This window comes from Canis aureus, chromosome 35 (genome assembly GCF_053574225.1).
Source record: "Canis aureus isolate CA01 chromosome 35, VMU_Caureus_v.1.0, whole genome shotgun sequence".
Lineage (NCBI taxonomy): Eukaryota > Metazoa > Chordata > Mammalia > Carnivora > Canidae > Canis > Canis aureus.
Genome location: NC_135645.1, coordinates 12,041,624 through 12,067,908, shown reverse-complemented (window position 1 = coordinate 12,067,908; position 26,285 = coordinate 12,041,624). Strand labels below are relative to the sequence as shown.

At 35.4% G+C, this 26,285-nt stretch overlaps 1 long non-coding RNA gene across 1 annotated transcript in view; it reads left to right on the top strand.

The window, feature by feature from the left end:
• Positions 1 to 20,697, top strand: part of LOC144305630 (uncharacterized) — a 36,766-nt gene extending 16,069 nt beyond the window's left edge. Inside the window, exons 2-3 of the long non-coding RNA XR_013372654.1 lie at positions 14,240 to 14,374; positions 20,466 to 20,697. This is a non-coding gene — a long non-coding RNA (uncharacterized LOC144305630). The remainder of the gene's footprint in view (positions 1 to 14,239; positions 14,375 to 20,465) is intronic.
• The last annotated feature ends 5,588 nt before the right edge of the window (positions 20,698 to 26,285 follow it).

Genomic DNA, 26,285 nt, shown 5'->3' with positions numbered 1-26,285 from the left:
GTGATGCTACGTAAGAGTAATTATAAAAATTGCCAACACTTATTTGGTACTTATGTGCTAGTTACCTTCTAAGTCAGTGCTGGATGAACTACTGGCCCAGTTCAAATCTGCTACCTGTTTTTGTAAATAGGGTTTTATTGGAATACAGCCACTCCTGTTTGTTTACATATTATCTATGGCTGCTTTTGCCCTACAACAACTGAGCTGAGAAGTTGCAGCAGAGATCCTACTGTCCACAAAGCCTTAAAATATTTACCATCTGGCCCTTTTCAGAAAAAGTGACTGACCCTGTTTTAAGCACATAATATTTATTTGAATCCTCACAACAATCTCATGTGGTAGACACTACTTCTTCCATTGCTATTTTACAAATGACAAAAATGAGACACAGAAAGGTTGAAAACCTTCCCGAACGTCACACAGCTAGTAACTGTCAGAGCACTGGGCTTATTCTTCTCAGAATTTTGAAACATCAATATCAGTCAGATCTAATGTACATTAAGGTCGTAATAATAATAATTACAATTACTAAAGAAAATATCTGAGGGCATATAGTTGCTGTTGGATTAGATGCTAAATCATAACACAGTGATGCAAGAGTAGTGTAATCCTGGGGTTCACAGCAAGGTAATTTGCAGGTAAGGAAAGGCTTGTGGCTGTGTGATAAATTGTATTAATGGCTCTAGTTCTTTACTTCTCCCTGTATCTGTGCTGTTTGCTCTGAGACTCCATATTTTTCCTGCTAAAAAGGTACAATATATTTTCTCATTCTTTGATATTGGATGTGGCCATGTGACTTAATTTGGCCAGAAGAATGAGGCAGAAGTAGCAGTATGCCAATGGTAATTCTAGATCAAGAGGACTTATTCTTTTTTTCTTTTTTCTTTTTTCTTTTTTTTAATCTTTGTGTATTTCTGTCATTGCCATGGAAAGAACAGACCTGGGCCAGTCTTCTGGACCCAGGAAAAGAATGGGAGACATGCAGAATATAAGTGCCCTAACTGGCTCACTCCTCTCAGCTCATTCTAGGTCAGCCAACCTCTAATCAACCCACCCACTGATACATGAGCTAAATAAATGTTTCTAAGATTTAGAAGTCCTTTGTCACACAGCAAGAGCTAACTGACACAGGCAGATTTCTTCTACATAAGTCTGTGGACATGGAAGCTTTAATCAGAATGGGGTTATGGAAATGGCCGGCACTCAAAGTGCCACCAACTTCCTTCCAGAAGTGATTCTCTTAAAGCCCAAGGCAAAGAGGTTGCAAACAACTCAGAAGACTGATTAAACAAAAAAATTCCAATAAGGAAGAATATGTCTCTTTGTTGTGAGTACATATAATATACAGAAATCCCGATCTCTGGTACTCTAGGCTTTAAGTATGACTAATAAATCCAATGTAATGGTTGCAAAACCAGGCAGTATAACCACAGGGGAAGGAGTGCCAGGTATCTATTGGAAGGGCAAATCTGTTGGTAGCCAAGACTTTCTCAAACCTTTCTATAATGTTAAGCAATACTCACGGAGAGCTATAGAAAATGCAGGACAACGTAGATATTTGATGGGATTAAGAAGTGCAAATGGAATTTTAGGTGTGACTTGGGCCAGAATCCAGGATCCAAGAACAGAGCTTCCTCTGAGGAAAGGTATTGGCTTTATAAGGCTGGCTGGGAATGTGAGTATATCTTTTAACAGTATCCTGGAGAAGGTTGAGACTACACAGAGACTTTTCCTACCTATCACTTCTCATGGTACAGGGCAAGAATGACCACCATTAGTATGTTTGGGGCATTTGTAAGCATGATAGCCACCACTGCAATTTTCCTCTCACACACTATTTAATACTTTTAGCTTGCTTTTATTTAAAAATAAAACCCTATGGTTAACATGTCTTCAAGAAAAAGAGAAGACTAAATGTAAAGCTTCCTGACATGTAGAATGAGACTTTTTCAGGCACAAAGCATGGCTCAAACCTAGAGAAGTGTGTGATGCTGAGAGCTATAAACAACAATATACATTTCTTTCTGTTTCATTTACCCTGTAGTTGAAGGGAAAAAATTCTTATATAAAAACAGTTATTAACAATGGGAAAATGTTAACTGGCTGAAGAAATTCCTATGAAAGCCTTAGTCTATAAAATATTTTAGGATAATATTTAGCATAATAGAGGTAAGGTTGTTACAACAGAACTTTTTTTTTTCCTTTAAACTTGTAAATATGTTAGAAACCATGAATTATATTATAGTCTAGGACAAACTGTACTATTAATTCCTTAAAAGCTTTTTAATTTATGAGTAGGCTATGGCAATCTGGTCAAATAAAGACTCATATAGGTATGAGTCAGACAATCAAACATTATTATTCTTAATCTATTATGCTTTTATGACCATACACATAATTTTATTTGAAAATGTTAAGCTTATAATGATACAGAAAGGATTTCATCCTTAAGAGGTTGCTTCTAAAAAATTTAGGCTGTAAGAAACAATTCTGGCATTAATGGAATGGATTAGTTTTCTTGGTTCTTTTTATATTATTAATATATGTAGTATACTACACCGCTACAGAAGTGTTCTTCAGACATATAAATAACAACAAATACTACTATAATAACCACCTTGAAGTGAATTTTTAATTGGTTTGATGACTATAGTAGCAACTCCCAAAATATGCTAGCTCTGTTTACTTTCAATTTTATTCAGCATATGGACATAGGAAAGCATTAGCATTTTCCAATTCCAAGGATGAATGTGTTTAATGTTAAAATAACTCAGAACAGTTTTATGTTTTTCATCATAAAGTTCAAGCAAGAAATACAAATACAGAAACTGGGTTCTGCTGCTGTTATTCTCTATAAATTTGGTCAGGCTGTCAAGGATGTGATCATAACGACCTTATAGATCAATTATTTGGGCTTCCCTTAACCATCAACTCAGTTGAACACACAATACAATATTGTTTCCACAGTAAGCCAGTTATTTGAAAACACTCATGCTGTGTAGATATGTTTTTACCTCAATTTTATCCACTGTCAGTTCTGAAGATCCTTTTTGTGGAGGCTAGAGCCATAGTCATTGGTGCCATACCTGACGTAGAGTATCAGAAAATGACAGAAGTTTGAGTTTGAGTCTCAGTCCACAAAGCTAGCTTGCAGGAAATATAATTTCATCTTTTATTTATCAACTGAACTTAATTTCAACTTTCAGACTCTATTCTGCTGAGTGGTGGAAACTTAATCACTTTGGAGTTATACCTCAGTTCTCCCAGTGGTCCATGGGAAGGCAGTAGAGGAAGAATTTGACATAGTTTGTCATCTATCAGTCCTGGCATCTTCAGGAACAACTTATTTCTAATGTGATCTTCAGTTGTCTATCAGCTCAGAACCCTTCTGAGTTTTCATTTTTCTCAACAAGATGATTCTTTCGATGTTTCTCCATAAGCTCATCAAAAACAAATTTCAAAGCTGAGCCAAGCAGAAGCTTACAAAGTTCGCCAATTCTCTATTCAATCTTCAGGGATAAATTTTCTTGGGCAAGGGCTGCTATTAGCATGGGAGCATATCTGTGACTTCTTGTGGAACCTTAATCATCCTTTCCCTGTGCTGATTTGCTTCTGCCCAGCAACCATGGCTTGATTTAACCTTTGCTGTGTGCTGGCGGAAGAGACAGCCACAACGATGGAGAGCTCTGTCCCTTGACCATTCTTTGGAGGGCTACACTCTGGTCTAGCACTCTAGCATAGCTCTGCATATAAGTGGACTTTTGCTCTGCACATTTACAGAGATACATAAGAGTGTTTCTGCCAGGTAAGGCAACACCTGAGAGAATACAGGCTTAGGCACTGTTTGGGCCTGAAGCCAGATATCTTGCAATTGTATTTATGTATATATGATGCTATTAGGAGTAGCAGGAATGAGATAGGATGAAAGGAACTATGTGATAGGGTTGGAGCCAGAGATAAAAAGGATAAATAGACACTTTTATAGTATGATAGGGAAAACTGAGCCCATTCTAGTCACTTTGTTTCATATTATAAACTAAGAAAACTGCCTGAAATGCCCAATGTTGGATAGGGTATAGTGAAGCTGGCTCTCTTATATAATAAGTGTGAAGTTATAGCGAAAAAATTCCAATATCCATCAAGAGTCTTAAAAATATCCAGAAATTTGATATATATATATCCAGAAATTCTACTTCTTTAATTGTTTTCAAAAGAAATATAAAAATGGTGATAATTCTTGCACAAAGATATTCATTACAAGATTATTCCTAAAGGGAAAGACTGAAGAGAGTACAAGAATTATGGAAGTGGTGGGACTCATTCTAAAATATGTTTATATTCATTTATAAGGAAATAGTACACATCCATTACAAATGTTTACAAATAGTTTCTTTTTTTCTTAATTTTATTTATTTATTCATGAAACAGAGAGAGAGAGAGAGAGAGAGAGGCAGAGACACAGGCAAAGGGAGAAGCAGACTCCATGCAGGGAGCCCAATGTGGGACTTGATCCTGGGTCCCCAGGATCACACCCTGGGGAGGAGGCACCAAACCACTGAGCCACCTGGGCTGCCCTACAAATTGTTTCTAATAGCAAGGGGAAATGATTCTGATCACTAGGCTAAAAGAGCATATTACAAAACTAATATATTTTGTAGTATATTTTTATATAAGGTCATTATATTATTCATAGTATAATGCTATTATAATATAGTATACATATTGTAATATGACCTTAATTGTGTAAAATATGCATTAAAAATCAGAAATTATATCAAGACGAAAGCATTTTTTTTGCCTCTGAGTGGTGGGTGCTTCTTTTTGTACCTTTTTACACTGTGAGAACATTTCCAGCTTGTGACTGTATGCAAGATGTATTTTCTATAGCATCATCCTCAGTTACAAAATAACTCAGCACTATAATAGATGGTGATGGTTGAACCAGAAGTCACTATACAGTCTTATTTCCTACCCACCCCAACCTTTTTATTCCTGACAAATGATCTCTTTAGAAAATCTTATAGTGTTCATGTCAAGAAAAAGACAACTCTGTAGACACCTTTAGTTTAGTTTTATAATAGTTTAGTTTATAATAAACTAAACTATTCATAATAAACTAAACTATTAGTTTTTAAAAAAAACTAAACTGCTGTTTAGTTTTATAATAAAAGCTGTTTGAATAATTAAAAAAAAAAAAAGAAAAAGTCTGTTTTAGCTGTTTTAAAATGTTACAAAAATATGGCAGTAGAAATGATGAAAGAGTTCTCAGGGTAGGTGTTCCTGAGTAAAAAGCATGTGTCCGAGACCAGTGGCATCAGAATCATGGGGAAACTTGCTAGAAATACAGTTTCTTGTGCCCTCTGGGGAACAGCCTTATCAGCCTAGAAATCTGTGCCTTAGCAAGCCCCCCAGGTGATGCTGATGCATGTTCAAATGTGAGAGCCACTAGCCTGAAGCAGGGATGGACAAACTATAGCCCAAATCTGCCCATCTATTTTAGATGGAATGTTACTGGAACATAGCTTTGCTCATTGTTTATGGCTGCCTGTGGTGGGCTATAGCAGGAGACTGGAGTAGTTTTAATACCCTAAAACCCACAAAGACTAAAATATTTACTGTCTTATCCATTACAAAAAGTATGCCAACTCCTGGTCGAGAAGAAAGAAGCTTCTTAAATTTTAACTCATACTTTTTTTTTTCTCCATTGCAAGTATAGAGTATTTACCCCATAACAAGTGTTCTATGACAAAGTGTAAACTTAAAACTTCAATTGAATATGTTGATGTGGATTTTATTAACGTAGAGATTTTTTTTTGGAATGTGGAATGACCATTCTTGCTCACTATCACTTACTTCCATTCTAGAAATAAATATTAAATGAAAGAAAAAATAATTCTTAAAAATGAAAAATCATGAAGACCTATATTGCTGTTAAACGGAGACAAAATAAATCTAAAGGGTTCCACCTGCTGGTGGAAATAAAAACTGACTACAACTTAAAAATTACCTGGTAAGTCAAAGTGATAGTCACAGAAGTTTAGACTGAAAGGACAATCACCAAGTTTCTTTATTGCAGAGATAGAATTGATATCGACATGAAAATTAAATTCAGATCTATTTGTAATAGATAAAACAAAGCATACAGATAATAAACAGCTTTTTAGGCTACAAGCTTTGTGAAGGTAGGAGCCATGTTGATTTTGTTCGTTAGGATATTCCCATCCCTAAGTAAGGTGCTTTGTAAATATGTATAAATAATTTTGTCATATGACTTAAGGTTCATGGAACACTAAATTGTTACAGAAAGTTTTGTATTTTTAATTTAAAGAATTATGAGACTGCAGAAAATACATTTAGTAACAATTTTACTCCTTAAATGAAAATTTTTCATGGAAGAATTTTAACATAAATATGTCATAATACATTTTATTTCTTAGAAAAATAAATGTGCCAGTCAGGATGGGTTCTGTTATGCCTAAATCTAGGTGGCTTACAGCAACAAAGATTGTTTTCTCGTTCACATCCATCATGGTTTGCTTACAGCTCTGATCCACATGTATCTTCATTTTGCAACCCAGGCTGTTGAAATACCATTTATCTGGAACATAAATGGTCATCTTGATACAGAGGAGAGAGACTTAAACCACACATAGACTTTTTACTTTTTAAAAACAGCTTTACTGAGATATAATTTCTGTAAGTGTACAATTTAATGATTTCTAGTAAATTTACAGAGCTGTACAACTGATCACTGCAATCCAGTTTTAGAACATTTCATTTTTATTGCTCCCAAGAAATCTCCGGTCCCCGTTTACAGTGAACCCACATTCCTACCCCAAGCCCTCACCAACAATTAATCTGCTTTCTGTATAAAAATTTGCCTTTTAGGGACATTCTGTATTAAGGGGGCATGTAGTGTGTATCTTCCATGTCTGACTTCTTGTGCTATAGCATGTATTGATGGTTTGCTTCCTTTTATTACTAAATAATTTTCTGTTGTATGGATGTATCACATTTTTATCTATTCATCAGTTGATGGACATTTGTGTTGTTTCAGGTATTTGTTGCATGTGATGCAGCTGCATACCTAAATACACAAGATTTGTGGGGACATAATGTTTTTATCTTTCTTGGGTAGATACCTTGGAGTAGATTTGCTGGGTTGTAAGATAAATTCATGTGTAACTTTTTAAGAAACTGTCAAACTTTTACAAAGTGACTAGTCATTTTATATTCCTACCAGCAATACATGAGGGCTCCACTTTCTCCATATCTTAGCAAAAAGTTGCTATTCTTTGTCTTTTTAATTCTAGCCATTCTGGTGGATATGGAACAGTTTTTTGTTGCAGTTTTAATTTATATTTTCAAGTTCAAATGACTACTGTTATTAAGCATCTTTTCATGTGTTTATTAGCCATACCTTTGGTGAAATACTTATTCAAATCGTTTGCCAGTTTTTAAAGTTGTCTTCTAATTCTTACTGAATTTTAAGAGTGATTTATATATTCTGCATAAAATCTTTATCGGGTATATGATAGGCAGATTTTCCCAGTCTATAGCTTGTTTTTTCATTGTTTTAGTGTCTTCTTTGTAAAGACTCCATTTATTTATTCATGAGAGACATAGAGAGAGGGGCAGAGACATAGGTAGAGGGAGAAGCAGGCTCCCTGTGGGGAGCCTGATGTGGGACTCGATCCCAGGACCCCAGGAACACAACCTGAGCCAAAGGCAGATGCTCAACCACTGAGCCACCCGGGTGCCCCGTTTTAGTGTCTTTTGAAGCACAAAAAAAAAAAAAAAAAAGTTAAGTTTTTACAAAACTTGAAGCCCACATGACTAGGAAATGAGAGTGACCTCTGGCCAACAACCAGCACAGAACTGAGAGCCTCCTACTGAGTCCAATAGCTAACAAGGAACTGGATCCTGCCAACAACCACTTAGTGAGCTTGGAAGTAGATTTGCCTTCAGCTGAATCTTGAGATGACTTCAGCTCTGTCTGACAAGTTGATTGCAGCCCAGTGTGAGACCCTGAAGCAGAAGACCCAACTAAACCATCGTATTCCTGATCCACAAACTGTGAGATAGTAAATGATTGTTGTTTTAAGCCACTAAGTTGTGGAGGTAATCTCTTTTGTAGCAATAGGTAACTAATACAGAGAAGAACTGTGAAATATTTGGTAAATAATCAATCTCCCACAATAAGCACATTAGGTGCAGAGCTGGATAGGTTTCTTTTTGTCATATACAGATCAGTGCTTCTCAATGAATCAAATTTATTCAGAGTAGCTTTCCATGGGACTTATAGCCTGGCATTTGCCATGAATTTTTATTCTTATTGTATAAAATCATAAAATACTGGAAGCACAATTTCAGTATTTTCCAGAAATCATAGAAATACTGCTAAGCCACAGCAAGTAAGTCTATTTTTGTAAAATGATATTAAAAAATTAGATTTCCTTAAGCATTGTTTATGTAAGTACTTTAATTTCTTATTGATATTTTATAATTGGTAAATGTTTTGATAATGTTTAATCTTTATAATTTAAATTAGTATGTAAGTGCTAAAATCTATAACCTTCAATTATATAAAAATATTCAGTTAAAAATGTAAGAAGAGATTCTTCCAAAGTATGGAAAAGGAGACCAAAAAAGGAAACTTGACAGTAGAGGAACCTAACACTACCTCAAGCCAGGTGACCCAAGTTAACATCAAGAGTGATAAATCATAGTGGCAGTATGTACTCGTGATGTGATGAGAATGCCACTTAAACTCTGTGGATTCCTTCCCAAAACACATTACCCTAGTCTAATCAGTGATTAGAGAAAAACGTCAGACAAATACCAACTGAGGGACATTCTCCAAAACACGTGCCCAGTATGCTCAAAACTGTCAAGGTCATCAAACCCAAGGAAAGCCTGAGAAACCATCACAGCCAAGAGGAGCTGAAGGAGACATGACTACTGATTATAACGTGGTATCCTGGAACAGAAAAAGGTTAAAGCAGAGGAAACCTGAATAAAGCATGGTTTTTAGTAAATAACATACTAGTATCAGTTTCATTAACTGTGACAAATGTACCTCACTAATATATAAGATGTTAAGAATAGAGGGAAATGGGTGTGGGGTAAGGAAAAACTCTATTATTTACATGATAAATTATTTGTGTAAAACTTCACAAAATAAAAGTCTATTATAAAATAATAGAAGAAAGATCTCATTCTTAATAACAACAAACCTATAAAATTTCTCAAAATTAAAAGTTGCAGGATCTGTATGAACAATTTTTTCAAAATAGACAAAGAGGTACAAGAAGACTTGAATGTCATGTTCCTGGGACAGTGGACAAATATCAAGTTGACTTTTCTGCCCACATGTATTTATAGTTTCAAAGTCATTCCATATACACCAATAATATTTCTTCTTGAACTGGACAAAATGTCTTATCTGTTAAAATAAATGGGCAAAGATTATTCAAATTACATTTTAAAAATTCAAAGATATTCAAATTACATTTTAAAAATAAAATAAATTTGATGATAAATTCAAACAGATATTACAGCATATTATAAAGCTATACTCATTAAAACAGTGAAGCATTGGTAAAATAATATACTCTATTTTTAAAACATACTATTGATCACTTTGGTAGGCACTAAGAATAGTGTTGAGGAGGTCAACATTATCCCTGTCCTCACAGAGTTTATAGCCTGTTGGAGAAGGTAGCTAATATTTACAATTACAACACTATTGTGCTGAGTGAGTTAGGGATGATTTACTGGAGGAAATGGCATTTCAGTGAAGACCTCAAGGATTCTTGTTAGGTGGGTATAAGAGGGAAAAGAGTTAAAAAGACCACAGTGGGCAAAGTAAACAGTCCATGTGAAGGTCATCATGGAAGGACATTAAGCCAGCTAGAAACAGAAACCAGTAGGGAGCTTGTTGGGATAGGTAGCTAGAGTTAGGCAAGTACCATACTGCATAGGGTCTCATGAAGGTTTTTAGTTTTCACCCTGAAAACAATGGGAATCATTGTGGATTTTTAAACTGGGGAAAAACCCAGTCAGATTAACATATGTAAAAAGACTTCTGTTATTTTCCTGAGAAAAATAAATTAGAATGGAGTCAGAAAGATATGCTGGGAGGTAGGAGACTATTGTAATTGATGAGATTATAAAGATTTAACTATAAAGGCAAGAATAGAAAGATGACAGAGATTTGAGTGTGATTAAGAGAAATGAACAAATAAGGTTATTTAAGAAAATTTAGCCTGCATTATAGTAGGAGAAAATCTTTCAAACCATAGTAGCAATAAAAAAAAAAAGTAATTAGACTACATTGAAATTTATTTTTAATTTTGTACATAAAATAATTTTAGGCATATGATAAACAATTCAGAGAAAGAAATATTTGTAATAAAATCAAAGCAAGATGAATACTTGAATGAAAAATAGACAAAGAACATGTTGCATTTTGTAAAATGAGGTTTACAGCTAACTCAGCAATGGTAATTGCTATCATAATCAATAACCAAAGAAATGTAGATTTAAAAATAATAAAGTCTTAATTTTAATTTCTGGAATAGGCAAATTAAAAACAGTGAAAATTCCCGATATTGGGAAGGATGTGGAAAAAACAGTCATCTCACAATTGAAATGTGAGTTCTGTTGAAAGTTTAAGTCAGAACTCTTTACAGAAGACATTTTGACCATCTATATGCATAAAGAGCTTTTAAAAACATTCATATCTTTTAACTCAAAAATAATTCTGGATATTTAATCTAAGGAACTAATCTGTGATGTGAAGAAGTATTTATGTAAAAAATATTTTCACTACAGTGTTACTTACAACAGCAAAGCCAAATTTAACAATATAAATGCCCAAAAATAGGAAAATGTTTAATGGCAAGTGAAAATTATTTGGAGTCACTGAAAATGATATATTTGAAAAATTTAATGACATGGGAAAATATTTAGGACCTAATTTTAAAAGAATAAAGAAAGTTATTACACAGTGTTAAGCAACAATATCCTAGATATATAATGATATATATCCTAGATATATAATGACTATAGATATATAATGCCTATATATATAATGACATAAAGAGTGCAAGAAGTTGGACAAGTGGAAATGAAATTTTTAAACACTTTTGTGTTCAAGTGAATGAAGACCTTGAACAAAAACACAGAAGTTGAAAAGTATAGAAGGCACTTTGAGTGTAGAGAGCAGTTCAGTTTGCTGGAATATGAAGACGACCAACTGAAAATTTTGTAAAATGATAGGTTAACATTAGTGAAGACCACCCCATGAGAATATACCTCTAGCTGGACTGCAAAATCCTTCTTTGGGAGAGGAAATGGTAGCATGCTAAATCCTAGAATCTGGGTTCTAACTCCTCCTGGAGTTAGAAGGAACCGATAAACCTGAAGGAATATCGGTCCATAGGGTTTTGTTTTGCCACAGGAATGTGAGGCATTGCTTAGGATGATCAATCTGATAGCAGCAAGCAAATTGAGAGATGGAAAACAGAAGAGGAAGTAGTATTGGTTAAGAAGCCAATATTAAGTTGATGATTGGTGGTTAAACTGGAATAGTGTTGGTGAGAATAAAGGGAATGTTGTGTGTTACAGATACTGAGGAGGTAAAATCAATAGAATTTAGCAATCAGATTTATAGACAGTGGAAGCTGGAGGAGTTTTTAGAAGGTAATTAGAAGGGTGATGCCTTAGTCTGTTTAGGCTGCTATGACAAAATACCATAGACTGGGTGGCTAATAACAAATTTATTTCTCATGGTTCTGCAGGCTGGAAGCCCACTATTTTTTTTTAAGACTTTATTTATTTATTCATGGGAGACACACAGACAGAGACAGAGGGGCAGAGACACAGGCAGAGTGAGAAGCAGGCTCCCCACAAGGAGCCCTATGTGGGACTCGATCCTGGACCCCAGGATCATGCCCTGAGCCAAAGACAGGCACTCAACCACTGAGCCACCCAGGTGTCCCTGGAAGCCGACTATTAAGGTGTCAGCAGATTTGGTGTCTGGTGGGAGCCCTGTTCTCAGTTCATAGACTTTCATCTTCTCACCATGTCCTCACATGCAAAGGAAGCAGTGGAGTTCTCTGGGGATGCTTTTGTAAGGGCATTCTCTCATATTTGACGGCTTTGCCCTCCTGACCCTAATCATGTCTGAAAGGCCCCATCTCCAAATAGCATCACATTGGGGATCATGTTTCTATATGGATTTTGAGGAGATACATTCGGTCTATTGTTGATAATATTGCCATCCACAGAAACGGAGGAGATTTGGCTGCTTGTCAGGGGAAATTAATGAATATTTTTAGACATTTTGAGTTAGGTGTGCTAATGGAGAACATCAAAAAGAGATCTCCATCATGCAGTTGGAAATGAAGGTTTGGCTGTGAGACAAGTGGGGCCAGAAATAGAGATATTCTCCCTCTCTCCCCTACCTACCTCAAAGGGTTTGGGGTTAGCAAAGGAGTCAGCATGGAAGAACAAAGTGATACCAGAACCTACTAAACTGACTACACTTAATGGAAGGAGGCAAAAGAGAAGTAGAAGTGAAAGGAGATCAGAAACCCAAGGCCAGAGAAGAGATGGAGACAACTGTGTCTGAGCCTGGACCTCCTCTGTCTACAACATTTAGAATTGGGGCCTGGTTACATCAAGGAATTGAGGGAGAAAAATGGAAAAATAAATAGGATGTTATGTATTTTAAGACTTAATCTGATGGTGAGTATGATAAAGGATGAAAACAAAGAGTGGACAGCAGGCATTCTAAAAATTGATACTACAGAAATGCACCAATAAATAAGTTTTTATATTTTCCCACAATTCCGAGTTCCTCTCCTTTATCATACAAGTTATTTTCTCAATATTAGCCAATAGCATACAGCATAAATCTTTTTTGGGAGGCAAATGTGATATAAAGGGAGGAGGAATAGCCCTATTTACTTAGCATATTTCATCTGTAAAATGGGGATAATAATACTTGTCATCAACTGATCCCATAGAATTGTTTTGTGAGTTAATTGAAAATAACTATGCCGCATTGCATGAATGTAAAAGCTGCAATAATGTACAACAGAATTAATATTTAGGGATTTTCTTTTTGTGCTTCTGATCTTATGTTGGTAAAATTGTCATTACTTTAAATAAGCCATAAATATCTATTTTTTGCTCTATGTTCAGTAAACAAATGTTCTCATATTTCTTACACTTATAAATTTACTGTGATTTTGCCTTCTGTGAGATGTTTGCATTTATCTTATTTTTGCCCGCTTCTGCTCTGGCGAATACGTGCCAAATAAAATGTTAGTATCAGCAAACAAACATTTTTGTTGGGTGTGTCCTCACTGTCCAAATGTTTGTTTTTAGCCAGAGCTATTTGTTTCTAAAGCTTTCATGAAACATGCATTTGTTTTTGAATCATCCCAACAGCTCAGATATTCCTGACTACATTTCCTTAGGTCACCTTCTACTCAGCGCTTCTTTCTTATGAATTCTCCTGTTGGCCAGAATTTTTTTTGAGGCTTCAGTAGTTGCCTAGTAGGAATGCTTGTAAAAACATTTGTGGATAGCCCAAACATTTTCAATAACATTTGCTTGGAAAAATTTTACTGGCAGTCAGGACACATTATTTAAACATATTTCAAAATATTTATGCCTCCCTGCAATACTTTGGCGGTGTCTGTATAGCAAGGCTGAATTGATGGTTTTCTAGTTAAGTCTTTTTGTTTGTTTGTTTTTGGTCATTCATAATGGTTGATTGATGAGTGTTTGATAGAGTTTCCATGCAGTTGATTTGATTAACTCGATAGTAGGGTGGCTACAACAACCAGCAGTGTTTGAACTTTCTTCCTTCTCAGAGAAGGGAACTTCATAAACAAATTAGATTAACTTTACTGTAATCTCTTCAGATGCTTGATTCCCAGTTGTTATTTTAGCTCTTTCCTTCATCTCCTTCCCAGCAGTAATTCAGAAAATGGTAGATTTGTTAGGATCATTTTGGCATTAGGATTTAGTTAAAGAGGCAGCTTTAGTGAGACCCGTGGTTCTCAACATAGGATTTACATCTTAAAAGTTTTCATGCTTCATGACTATGTCTAAATGAAGAAATCAAAAGGAATAAATTATGTGTGTATTTATGTGGAACAGCTAAAATAAGAATTTATTTTGTGTATGTGTTATTAGTTGGGTACCTCTGTATTTTTTTCAGAATGAGAAGGGAAATCGAAGTCTGTGATTACATACAATCCTTGAGTTTAGATCATCTGATCTGCAGGAGAAAAAGCAGGACATATCAACTTTGGCTTCCAGGGATGATAAGGCCACATAAATTTAGAAGGCCTTAGTAAGTATATCTTTAAAAACCATATTATAGGGTTTTAATCCATGAAACGCATCTCTCTGAATTTCCCTATCTCCATATTGCTGAGACTACTTTCTGCATATCTTTTCTTGTATCTCTGTTCTATATTTTGTGTGCAGATTTTTTTTTTTAATGTTTTTTTTTTTTTTAATTTTATTTATTTGTGATAGTCACACAGAGAGAGAGAGAGAGAGAGAGAGAGAGAGAGAGAGAGAGGGGTAGAGACACAGGCAGAGGGAGAAGCAGGCTCCATGCACCGGGAGCCCGACGTGGGATTCGATCCCGGGTCTCTAGGATCACGCCCCGGGCCAAAGGCAGGCGCTAAACCGCTGCGCCACCCAGGGATCCCGTGTGCAGATTTTTTTGACACGTTTGTGCTGTATTTTTTATGTGACTTTCTATATATGCCACTGTGTATATACATTTTACTGTCATTTCCTGTGCCTATGCATGTGAGCCTGGTCTGCTTTTTCTTTGGGTGTCTCCATTACTTTTGATCTCTGTCTATGCTTTTATTGATGCATCTCTCCATATGTCTCTGTGTCTGTGTAGTCACACATAAGGTTTGTGTCCTCTGTTTCCATGGCCATTTCAATGTACCCTCTGCTTATATGACTTGGTTCTCTCTCTCACTGTCTGTCTCTGTGTTTCATTTTTTGGCTTTTTAAACCTTTATTTGATTTCAGTTTGCTATAAATAAGTTCTGTCTTTTATTATTTATATGGTATATTTATTAATTAGAATTTAAAATTTCCTGTTCCATTCCACTAGAAAGATGAACAGGCAATTCATAAAAGAAATAACTGTGCTAATAAATTTATAAAATGGATATATTCTCATTAGTAATTAGGTACACACAAATTTAAATAATGAGATTATATTTACTATTAGATTGACAAAGATATCCATTGTGGGAGAATAGTCAGTTATAAAACTTAATGGCATTGAATCAACATTTTAGGAGGAAAATATGTACTAGACTTTAAAGATATATAAACTTTGATTCAACAACTCCACTTTAGGAATTTGTCCCATCAAAAACTGGACAATTGTATGATAGTTTATTTCAGAATTCCCTTTAGCACTATAAAATTGAAAGTAAATGACCATTAGTAGGGGCTTGGTTAAGTGAATTATGATACATCAAATACAATAGAATATTAGATTTCTATTCCTACAGAAAAATTCTATGGTATATTAATAACTGGAAAATAATCAATTTCAAGAAAGTATATAAAATGTACACATTTTATGTGCCATTTATTTATTCAAACTGTATATATTTTTACATATATATATACTCTCTCTCTCTCTCACTCTACACCTATAGAGAGAGTACTTTCTATGTGCTAAGCACTGTAAAGGTACTCTAAAAATATTCATATTATCATATATGGGGCATAAGATAGTGAGAGAATTTCTACCTTCTCTTTATCATGGATTTAACAAGCATGTATTATAAAAAATAATAAAGTTGCATCAATTTTTAGAAAAGAGTTTTCTTAAATTTTTAAACAGATAAATACTTATCTACTTTAAAATATTAAAGTAAGTTGATCTCTTCTTTTATTGTTTTTCTTTCCTTTTTTCTTCCTCCCCCACACTGTGGATCAGTGATCCTCTATAAAAAGTGATCCCCAGTCCTGGCCAGGGCAATATTCTTTGGTGTTCTGGAAATACTATGCCTTAACACATATTGTCTTAATAAGTTGCCCAAAAGGAATATTTAAAGCTTTTGGGAAAATGGGGGAAAAATTCAGCCATGTACTTGTCAAAATGTCATTCCAATGTGAAGCATGGAGAGTCTGAGAAAATATAATGGGAAACAATAAAGCTGAACTCTGCTTAGTCATTGAAAATTGACACTAATGTCAATTGAAAACCAAATTTGAAAATCTAATGTTTAATACAGTAATTTTCAAACTTTAGTGCGATAAGACTCACCTGTTTTTTAAATGCAGGTTCTTGGACCCCACCCTCAAAGATTCTGATTTGGTAGGTCTGTAGTAAGTCATAGATTCTGTAGTTTAATAAGCTTCCCAGGTGATTCTAATATAAAAAGTTTAAGGGTCACATTTCAACTAACAGTGGTAACGAATAGGTTTCAATAGCTAATCTACTTTTAAAAGTGGACATATTTTCCTTAAATCATATCTACTAGATATATTTCTAAGAGACTTTTTTGGACATGATTATTTAAGGAATCATGGAAGTTGTTTTAAAGACTGTAAGTTCATAGGTAGGTTACATTCTATTTCAAGACCCATTGGCTTTCTGGGCCACAATTCTGAGCCAAAATTTTAATGAGCTGCAAATGTTTACTTCCATCAAATAACAATTGTCATGCCTTTCTTCAAAAAAATAGCATCAATACTTATAGGTTTCCTCCCATTTCTATTATTTTATAATTGGTAGATTGTGTGAGTTTTCAAGAATAATATCATAAAAGTATGACAAAAATGTATAAATAATAGAACACTACAAATGCAGAATTCTGGTCAATGAAAGTAGCTATGTAGTATAAATAAAAGACTACTTCAGCACATGGACACAATCAAAATATCAAATCTATGAGTCTTAGTAAGACTGCATGATATACAATTAATATATCAATCACCAGAATAGAAGTTTGCCTGAAAAGTAATTCTGAACTTCCTGGAAAAAAGGGTCATGAGATGTATAGCAAGAGGTTTATCATGTTTCTACGAGATATAACTTACCTGCCTATAATCAAGATGTACACTAAACACACAACTTAATTATTTAATTTGATCATTTAATACAAAACCATTTGTGATTCTATTTTTCTTTTTTTTAAGATAGGCTCTATGCACAGCATAGAGCCCAATGCGGGACTTGAACTCATGACCCTGAGACCAAGACCTTAGCTGAGATCAAGAGTTGAAAACTTAGCCAACTAAGCCACCCACAGACCTCTGTAATTTTTTTTTTTTTGAGAGAGAGAAAGAGAGAGCACAAATAGGGCAGGGTGAGGCAGAGGGAAAGAAAGAATCTTAAGCAAGCTCCATGGAACCCAGTGTGAGGGTGGATCTCACAACCCTGAGTTCATGACCTAAGCTGAAAGCAGGAGTCAAACACTCAACTGACTGAGCCACCCAAGTGCCTCCACCCTAGCAATTCTATTTTAAATAGTATATGGGTAGGAATCCAGAGAACCTTCCTCAATGTAGCTGATATGTGAAACACCTAGCCAGTTCAGACAATCATTTAGTTCTTTGTTTCTCAAACTTTAATGTGCCTATGAATCACTTGGGAATCTTGTTAAAATGAAAATTCTGATTGATAGTCTGGAGTGTGTGACCTGATCCAGATTCACATTCCAAATAAGTTGTTGATGAAAGGACCACCTTTTCAATAGCAAAGATTTATTTCAACCTTTTATTTAATAGATGAAGGGATTGAATGTGGGAAGGCATGGCTTTGCAAGGCATTACTAGAACCCCGGTGGACTTAGTCATTGAACTGAATGATATTAATGGTATCAAACTCTTACCACTAGTGCTGCCCTTTCTGAGTTGAGATTTCAGCTTTTTCTTTCATTCTATGAGAGAACCAAAAGATTGCTTTCAACGCATTTCTTCTTTTTCTTCGCACTTTCCAGAGACAGTTTTTGATGCCTGCAATCAAAAGAATAAAACTATTACAGGTTCTGTATTGGGACTTTATTACAAAGAAATATACCATATTTACATCACAAGGAAATAAATTTTCCCCCAGAAACACTGTAACAAATATATTTCCTTAAAAGTTTATATAAGACCCCTGGTGACTCTCAAATCTCTCTCTCCAGCATGACTCTCCTCTCATCTTTCAGGCTCTATCCAACTTCCTAATTGATATCTCCATCTGAATGCCTAATAGGCATCTCAAAGTTAACATATTCAAAATCCAGAATTGAGCCACCCAAACCTGATGTTTCTGTAGCAAATGGCACATCTTCGCATGCAATTCCTCAGGTGAAAACCTAGGAATCATCCCCAGTTTCTCTTTTTTCCTTCTCATGTTCAATCCATTAACAAGTTGTATCAGTTCTGCCTTAAAAATTGAGCCAGATATCAACCACTTTTCATCTCACCCACTTTTCATCTCATTCTAGTCAACACCGATATCATCTTTACCTTGGTCAACTACGATGGTTTCCTGACCTTTCTTTTTGCTTCCACTCTAGCTTTTCCACACAGCAGCCAGAGTGATTCTTTTAAAATATAAACCAATCATGTTACTTTTATGATCAGAACTGCTCAGTAGCTTTCCATCCCACAGAGAATAACATCCATACTCCTTACCATTATCTACATGGCCTTATGTGATCTGTCCTTTATTAAATAAATTTCTCTTACTTCATCTTGTTTCATCTTCCTCTGTACACACACTGCTTCAGTTATACTGCTCTCCCTAATAACTCTTCAATTAGAATGTAAATCCCAAGGATGAGAATCCTGTGTACTCATTATTATATCCTTGTACTTAAAATAATGCTTGGCATAGACTAGATTTCAATTACTAGTTCTTGAATGAATAAATGAATGAATGAATGAATGAATGAAGAAATATATAATCAATGAAATCAATTAGGCACAGTAAACAAGATAGACCCAATAACTAGTACTCTGGTAGGAAGTGGGGGGTTGATAATGGAAGAAAGGATCTCAGTTATTATTACTACTTTATTATTACTACTTATACTAATAACCACTTACGCCACTAATTATTTACACATGAAATTACTCCCAATTTCAAAGTTCAAGCCACTTCCCAAAGAACTTAATGCCAGACTAGCAATAAGGTAGGCTGGCTGTCTCCTGAGCCTCTCAATTTTTCCCAGCCAGAGAAATATACATTTGGTGGCTTCCAAGTGACCTAAGTAAGGTGTAGAATTGAGATGTCAAAGTAAACAGCCAGACAGATGATTATATTGTTGTTGTGCACTAAATGTTTGTGTCCTCTAAAATTTGTATTTTGAAATCCTAATCCTCAATAGGATAGTGTGAGGATATGAGGCCTTTGGAAAGTAACTAGGACTTGAGGATGGAGGCCTCTTGCATGAGATTAGTTCCCTTTTAAAAAACATTATAAGAGCTTACTCTCTGTCTCTGCTCTCCAGTATGGGAAGATACAAGAAGACAACCATCTGTAAACCAGTAAGTGGCTCTCACCAGAACTGAATATGCCTACACCTTGACCTTGGACATTCCAGCCTCCAGAGAAATCGTAAAAGATGTGGGGGTGTTCACAAGGACAAAGGAATAAACAATGAACAGAGATTTTCTTTTTAATCACTCAACATACCTCTGCATGGCAAGGTGGCATTTTAGTTTCTGTGATGTAGTATATATGAATATTACTGTTCTATAGGCATGTATCTTCTAGTCCTTTTGCCTTCATTAGCTCTGGAATATAAATTGCTTAGTTCTTGCTTTCTCAGTCTTGTTCAGATGCAAGCTCTAATGACCTTTCTCCAATAGGCCCAATCCTGCAACTACCTGAACCAGTGGAAACCAAATTTTAATTGCTCAAGTTAACAGGGTGAATAGGGTCTGGAAATAATCTGTGGTCTTTAGACTGAGTTTTAGTATCCTGGGCAAAGCTCATTGCCACCTGCTTTTGCAGTGAGGGGCAATCTGCCCAGTAATGTTCAACATATGTAACTAGTCCACATGCCAGGGTTTCTGCTTCCTTTTTGGTGTGCAATCCAGATTCCTGCTGGGATGGTAGCCTTGGCTAACCTTTATGCCATTTACCTATGTGGTGCTCTATTCCACTTTTTTTTTTTTTCTGTTAGTCTGCTTTTCATGGGGGCTGGCCCTTACTTCAGGTCCACTTTCAATCTAGACTAGCCTAACTACAACCAAAATATTTCCCCAATGATCCAAAGACTCTTCATATAGTTCCCTGTCTTCTTGGGAGTCCATTAAGCATATCTGGATAAGGTATGACTAGGTTCAAATTTATACTTCTCTTTGAGACCAGCCCTAATGCCACATTAATTCCCTTAGCCCAATTCTCTGCTCTTGCTAACTCTTTCATTGCTTTTCCCCCCTGCTATTTACAGAATTGTATGCCTGAGCACAGATTCTTTGTGGGTTGGAACACATTCCTGAAGGTCTGAGAAAGAATGAGATAATGAAGACACTTGTGAATGCTGCTATATTGTTGGATTGAACCTGCTACACAATTCTGTGTTCTGGGGAAGGAGTTAGAACACTGATGGAAATTAAAGCTTTATATGGTTCTGTGAGAACTTCTAAAAGTCCCAGGGTTTACCTGTTGGTTTACTACAAGTGAGACAGTCATTACAGAGATAGGATCTCTACTCTCAAATGTGTAAAATAATGATGCTGATTTATGGAGGGGCTAGGAATCTCTTAGCTGGGATGAAACCATTCCTTTTTCTTTCACAGTGGGACCTGAGACTTTTCCCACCTGGAGATTACAGGATTGGATCCTGTTCTAGAAAACCCAGCATCACTAGTTTATTACCAACATTTAAAAAATGAAATGATAGAGAGGGCAGGGATAGATATTTGTCATAGAAGGAAAGACTACTAATTGAGTTGCTATGTAGACAATTCTAGGATGCATATGTAACCTGTGTGGATTAGGATATCAGCAAAGGGTGAACTTAACTAAACAGAATAATTAGTTGATAAGACAGTATAGTATCCCTCAGTGGATTGTTTGGCCAAAGGGCATGTACTATTCCAATTTTGACTGAACTGTGAAAGTATTCTCCATAGAGGAAAATGATATCTTAATACTGGATTTTAAGAAATTACTGTTATCAGGGAGTATCTATCATTGTTATTCAAATTAAGAACAATTTGGAAGTCTATGTCTACTTTCTGGAATAATGACAAGTGGGAGATGGATATCAGATATCAGTGTAGGGGAGAAGTTTTTCTAAAATAGTGCTTAAGGATTTCAGCAGGTGACAGTTACCACCACTCTGATAGAAGTAAAAAAAAGTGGAAAGATATATTCTGGTTACTAACAAAATGAATATGTATGTCTGGGATTTCATGTTTACATAGGGTTGTATACATATTATGGGATTTAGGCCAAAAGATATCCTGTACTGTGACTAAGGTTTTCTTCCTTTATTGTTAGAAAGTGGAATGAGCACAAAAAGAACATTATTCCATCAAGCCACATGACCCTAGTTGTTCAGAAAATGTTTTTTTAAGAAATTTGTTCATTCATTCATTTATTCATTCAACATGTATGGATAGGGTACTAGGAACTGTATGTCACTCTATACAAAGGGAAATAAAACAGTGATGGTTCTTGACAGCTCACTGATTATAATCTGGTGGGACATTTAACACACAATAAAATATTAATAATTATAATTGGGAATAGTGCTAAGAGGCCAAGACAACAGAGTCTATTAGAAGAGCAACGTGGTCTTGTAACTTTGATTTTGTGAGGTGAAGAGCAAGGAAAGCCTCTTTGAGGAAGGGACATTTAATTAAGCCAAGAGCTGAAAGATGCAGAAGTTAACCAGACAAAGAGTGGAGGCAGGAGGGATTCAGGCAGGAAGATCAGCATGAAGGAAAGCTCTGAGGTGGGGAAAGGGCTTTAGTGTGTTTAAGGAAGTGAAGGGTCAGTGTGCTTAGGACAGAGAGTGAGGGTGATAATAGTTCCAAATATGGTTGGAGAAGCAGGCAGGGACCTAATCCTTGCAGAGCTTTGTGGCTATGATAAGAAGTTTATATTTTAAACACAATGGGAAGCTAATAAAAGGCAGACTGATTTGTGGATGGGAAATCATATAGACATTATCCCTCTACCACATGTGGTACCCACCCCACACCCCAAAACGCAGATTAGTTTAGAATGGAATAAATTTATTGAATTCTGAACTGAAGACCTAAGCAGAGCAATGCTTTATAGTATTTGTCCTGCTTTTTCCTGGTTTCCTTCTAGGAACCCATTATTTTTGGCATCAGACCTGCATTGTAGGTATTTCCAAATATATATCTATGTATTTGGCAATGTGTTAGCCTGGTTCCTCTAAAAGCACAGAAGATAAGAAGGGATTAATTAAATGTATTTAATTAGAGAAATTGCTGGTATAATAAAGTAAAGTGGTGGAGCTATTCTAAGAGATGCAGTCTGACTCTAAGTGAAGGACAAAAGGAAGGAAATCTGATGAAAGCATCCTAGACTTCAGAACCTAAGCAAGGCCTACTGGGGAGTTCTAGAGCTAAAGTTGGCTTTCAGATGCAGGAAAGGACCTGTTAGTATCCCTACCAGTTCAGTCTGTTTGGAAGTAGCCCTTCCCCTTGGGAAGCGTGGCCTTACAACAGAGGTGGATCTCAGAACATTGCAGCTGGACCCTTGGTGGGTTACATACCCTATCAATGGAGGTGGAGGCCTATGAGGCACATCTGAAGGCCACCACAGACAGAGAATCGTTTAAAAAAACTACCATTTTTGCCTATGAGGCTTTTACAATTTGAGAAGATTCTCCAAGAATTTAAAGAGGATCTATAACTTTTAAATAGTAATGTGCGAGGTGGGCTAGATCTCTGAGAGAGTGATGTAGTGATAAATGTTGCAAAGTGGTCCTGCCTGGCTAAATTCGTTTTAATGAGGAGGGGGAGAAGAAAAAGATTGTAGAGTAAAACAGTTCCAAACACATGCAAAACAAATATCAATAACTGGACACACAGATCTTTGAGGAAGAAATAGTGATGTTATTAAATGAAGTAAGTAAATGTTAGGGGTTGTTTTTTTTTTTTTTTAGGGGTTTTTTTAATTATCAAAAATGGAACAATTGATATTATGTAATACAAAATATATAATACAAAAATACTACACTGAGCATGTAGAGAAAGTGAAAATGTTAAGAAAATCTATACATAGACTAAAATAAAGTATAAAGACTATTACCATAAACAAACAAAAAATATATTTTAGTTTACAAAAGCAAAGTGATGCAAGGAAAAAAAATAGAACAAGAAAGAAAGAAAGAAAGAAAGAAAGAAAGAAAGAAAGAAAGAAAGAAAAAAAGAAACCAGAAGCTTTGACCTGAAGATAATTGGGAATACTGGAGGAAGAAAAATAATTCTGGCAACATGGAATTATATTATAAAATCACCAAACGCCATTTTTTATTGAAATAAAGATATCTCAGGATTTGATTTCCTATCAGAAGATATTCTCAACAAAAGAATTCCTAAACACTCAATTCTTTTATTTTTAAGATTTAAAAGATGTATTTCAATCTGCTAAGGAGAGAACACTATATAGATACAAAGATTACAATGATTTTGAATCTCATTTTCAGAGTAAAGAGGGGGGAAATACATGAAACTTAATTTTCCTTAGGTGATTTTAACTGACTTTTTTTTTTTCTGAAGGTAGAAAAAATTTTACGAGAGATATGAAATGATTTTTCAACAAAATCCCAGAGCCAAAAAGACCAGTTTAAGAGAAAATAGAAACTTGAGAGCAAATCAGTTATTTTTAAGGTGATTAGAATATTAACATTAATTTTTCAATTAGATGCAGTATCATGAGAACTTTAAGAAATTTTCAAAATGAGTTGCCAACTTCCAAAAAATAAGGAGAGAATGTGAAAAGAAATGATAAACTCTGTCTTTTAAGTAACTAAAAAGTTACTAAGTTCGTAAGTTTGAGTATATAAACTATTTAGTTATTATTATAACAACTGTATTAACCCTTGATAAAAGTTGAGAAATTAATCATTTTAAAATATAGTAAATGGTTACATAGTTCTTATTATGTGCCAAGTCTTGTTCAAAGTGCTTTACAAATGTTAACTGACTTAATCCTCAAACAGCCCCAGAAGGTAGGTTCTAATATTATCCCAGATTCTACAGGTAAGGAAAGGTTAAGCACTTTTATATCAGGCCACATAGTTAATAAGTGGCAGAGCTAGCATATGAACCAGGCAGTCTGTTTTGTTCTTTTACTCTGCTAGACTGCCTCCCAATTTGGCGATAATGTTTCTGTAGGGTTAAGCTAAATAAGTCTTAGTAAGCAACATTATTTTTTTTTTAATTAAAAAAAATCACTTGGGACACCTTTGTCTTAGTTAAGCATCCCACTCTTGGTTTCAGCTCAGGTCATGATCTTGGGGTCATGAGACTGAGCCCCACGTTTGGCTCCGTGCTTAGCATGGAATCTGCTTGAGATTCTCTCTCCCTCTGCCCTTCCCACCCTCAGGCATGTGCACACATGCTCTCTCTCTCTCTAAAATAAATTAAAAATCTTAAAAAAAAAACTATAGTTTTTTAAATGACCACCTTTTTTAAAGTGCTTACTATAGATGCTTTATCGTGCATCATCTCATTTAATCTTCAAGAACACCTCTCATTAAAAAGCTACCATTATTATCCTATTTTGCAGTTGAGAAAACACCCAGAAATATGAATGACTTGTTTGAGATCACAAAGAAGTAACACTGGAATTGGACTCAAGCAGTGTGGTTGTAGGACTAGCTTTTAAACAATGGGCTATACTGCTTCTTTGATTGTAAAATTAAAGCAATGTTAACAGAAGTATATAATAATTGGTCTTTGCTTCTTGGAGGATATGTGACTTTCTGAAAATCTAACCTGAAGCAAACAAATAAGCAAACCTATATCTATGGAGAGTGGAAGCCCATTGTTTTCTCCAAATAATATCGGGCTCAGTTGAGAGCTCTCTGTAGGGGAAAAACCTTTTAGTCTTGTAGCCTAGGTTGACAGTCAAGTAATCCACACACTAGTTGGTGAATTTGTGTTAGATAGGTTGAATTTGAAGGCATCAGAGAGTATCTATATTGAATTGTTCTAGATTGGTCTGGGGGAAAACATTCTCAGAATTTAAAATTGAGACTATTATTCATAAGGCTGGTACTACTCAAGGACAGAGGGAGTGTTCCCAGCCATTATCGTCCCCTGGTTCCTTAAAACATCCAGAATGCATGCTTTATTTTATACAAAACTATATTCTCAGACTTCTCTGAGAATTGCTTTGTTAGGCATTGAGGGAGTTCTCTTGAAACATTTAGGTGGGAAATAAGGAACCAAGTGGCTGCTCAGCAAAGGAGAAAAGGACTTTGTTATGGGTAAGCAAACCTCAAGTGTCTTTTTGTTAAAGGGTACCGACAGCATGCATTCAAAAGTAAGTTAGGTTATAAGGGCACATATAAATAAAAATATTGTTTCTATAAATTACTTATGGCAGTTTACTAAGGAGACTATAGATATTGAAGATCATTTTGGATGTGATTTATGTTTTTAGAACATGTGACCTGAAGGCATAATGATCATTGGTCCCCTCTGTCCTGCTCTTAGGCTCTTTCTAGGATTCCTCAGTCATAAAACTTGAAACTCTTGGAGTCCAGGCCACAGCCCCCTACTACCACCATTGTGGGACTGATTTGGGCTGGTCCAGATAGTCCACCTCCAGGAGTTCTCACCTGGGATGTGGAAGCTTGGGAAGGAGAACTGGAGATATCATCTAAACGCAAGCCCTCACTGATGTGTCTGGCATGGCTTACAGATAGAACATTCACCATTTGATGAGCATGCGGTACTATTCTCCATCTGTACATTCTCTCTCCCAGTGTATATAAAATATCTCCATAGTTGAATGTGCCTCGACATTTTGGTTTTGTCTGAGAGACAATCTCATTAGTTGTCTGCAGCAAATCTGGATGCTTGAAAAGGAGTTTGATTCTTGAAATATTTGTCATCCTCAGAAATGGTCAGGATAAAAGGGATACTTCTGCCAGTAAAAAAAAAAAAAAAAAAAATTGATTTCCTCATCAATACAAGAGGGGTCAGAGATGAAGATGCAGACCAGAGTAGGATTTTGATAGAGGTGATGATTAAAAGCACATCAATTGATAAACTGA